Source organism: Chrysochloris asiatica, unplaced genomic scaffold (genome assembly GCF_000296735.1).
Source record: "Chrysochloris asiatica unplaced genomic scaffold, ChrAsi1.0 scaffold00409, whole genome shotgun sequence".
NCBI lineage: Eukaryota > Metazoa > Chordata > Mammalia > Afrosoricida > Chrysochloridae > Chrysochloris > Chrysochloris asiatica.
In genome coordinates, this window is record NW_006408927.1 from 509,797 (window position 1) to 512,070 (window position 2,274).

Genomic DNA, 2,274 nt, shown 5'->3' on the forward strand with positions numbered 1-2,274 from the left:
TTCAATGCACTTTGGACTTCCTCCCTGAGTATCATTGGCTCTTGTTCATATGGTACCTCTTGAAATGGTTGAACATTAACCATTTTCTTTTGGTACAATGACTCTGTGTATTCCTTCCATCTTTTCTTGATGCATTCTGCATCATTCAATAATTTGCCCAGAGAATCTACTGGGTTAGGCACCCAGTTTTGCAAAATTGAATAAAGAAAACCTCACTCTAGTTAAATAAGCACAGATTGGACTACTTGAGCTTTTGTCAGTATGGACGATGTTTCTCATAAATTTGGGGGCCCTGTCTGGGATTTTCTGCCCACTTTGAGCAGCAGCCCTGATGAAAAAGGAAACGGGTCCCACCTTGGTCTCAGGGCCTACTCCACATGGGTGATCCCACCTAGCGAAAGCCAGAGAAAGACCTGAGACAGTTCAAAGATCATCAGAATTTGCTGTGGAGGACTGAGAACAGAGTGACCACAGTAACCAGGCAATGTGTGCACAGGCCAGCGTGGGAAAATTGGATTGTCATTATTACCTTGGTGGTCAGGCATTTTCGGGGGTCATTGTGGACTGAGATGCATCTTGGATGCGAAGTGAGTGTGGAGTTCCAATCAGGCCGAAAAACAGACAAAGCGAAATCTCTCTCGTGCATGGTTGCAAGAAACCTCTATGAGTACCTGAACCCAGGAAAATATTGGTGGTGGTGGTGGGGGACTCAGACACCAAGACCATAGAAAATGGGGAATGGAATTCTAGGCCTAGGGAAGAAGGGAGCTCAGAAGAGACTCCCATAGGCAGTCCTTGGAGAGAATGTTGAAGGCTTAGGGGAGCAATCCCTGAATCTGGTAAAAAAGATAAACAAAAGATGATTAAGTGGAAGAGAGCAACCTGGCCAACCAATCAGAAGAGATCCGTATTTGTGCCCGTTCCAAAGTGAGGTGACCCAACAGAATGTGGAAATCATCAGACAATATCATTAATATCAGTGCAATCAAATTTTGCTACAGATAATTTTTAAAAAATGGCCGCAGCAGTACACTGACAGGAAACTGCCTGAGGTTCAAGCTGGATCCAGACTAGGATGTGATGTCATTGCTGACGTCAGAGGGAACTTGGCTGAAAGCAGAGAATACCAGAAAGTTTTCCTGTGCTTTACTGACTATGCAAAGGCTTTCGACTGTGTGGATCATGACAAGCTATGGACAACACTACTTTGAATGAAGATTCTGGAACACTTAATTGTGTTCATGAGGAACCTGTACATAGACCAAGAAGCACTTGTTCAAACAGAACAAGGGGACACTGAATGGTTTAAAATCAGGAAAGGTGTGCTCCAGGGTTATAGTCTTTTACCATACTTATTCAATCTGTTTGATGCACTGGAGGAAGACTCATTAACAACCTGAAATATGCGGATGATACAACCTTGCTTGCTGAAAGTGAAGGGGACTTGAAACATTTACTGATGAAGATCAAAGAGCACAGCCTTCGGTATGGATTACAACTCAATGTAAGAAAATAAAAATCCTCACTATCGGACCAATAAATAGCATCATGATAAATGGAGAAAAATAAGTAAATAAATAAAAAAGATGATTAAATATTGTTGTTTTATTTGGCCAAAAGAACCAACCAATCCATTCACCATGTGTGTTCTAGCTTAGGTTTGGTGCCAGTGAGGACTGGTCCGGCCAGGCCCTAGTCCTGAGCTCGCTTTTCTCAGGAGGAGATAGCCTATGCTCTTTGTTGGTCAGTAGGGGGAGCTGAATCAGTTCAGAAGATGTTCCCCCTTAAAGAACCAAGACTAAATCCAAAGATGGAGGGATGGAGTGAGAATCCCCTGGATGAACTGTTAAGAGAAGCTCAGAAGTTTTTGTAGCGAGGAGGAGGAGCAGAGGCAGAAAGCCAGAATCATGGTGTCTACTGTGAATAAAATCATTTCTAAGAGGCTAGAAGAAGACCTCCCCCTTCTCAAGGGAAGTGGGACAGTGATTACAGTGTTAGGCTTCCTCAGAGGAAAGGGAGGCGAGGACTGGCCAGGTCCCCAAGCCCACCAGCAGATGTTAAAAGTATGGGAAGACAGGCCATTTCAAAAGAGAAAGTCCAGAGATAAGAATATATATATATATATAAGGAGCTCTGGTAGCGTAGTGGTTACGAATCGGGCTGCGAACTTTAAGATCGGCGGTTCGAAACTACCAGCTGCTCCACGGGAGAAAGATGAGGCTTTCTACTCCTGTAAAGATTTACACCCTCGGAAACCCTATACAGGGTCGCTAT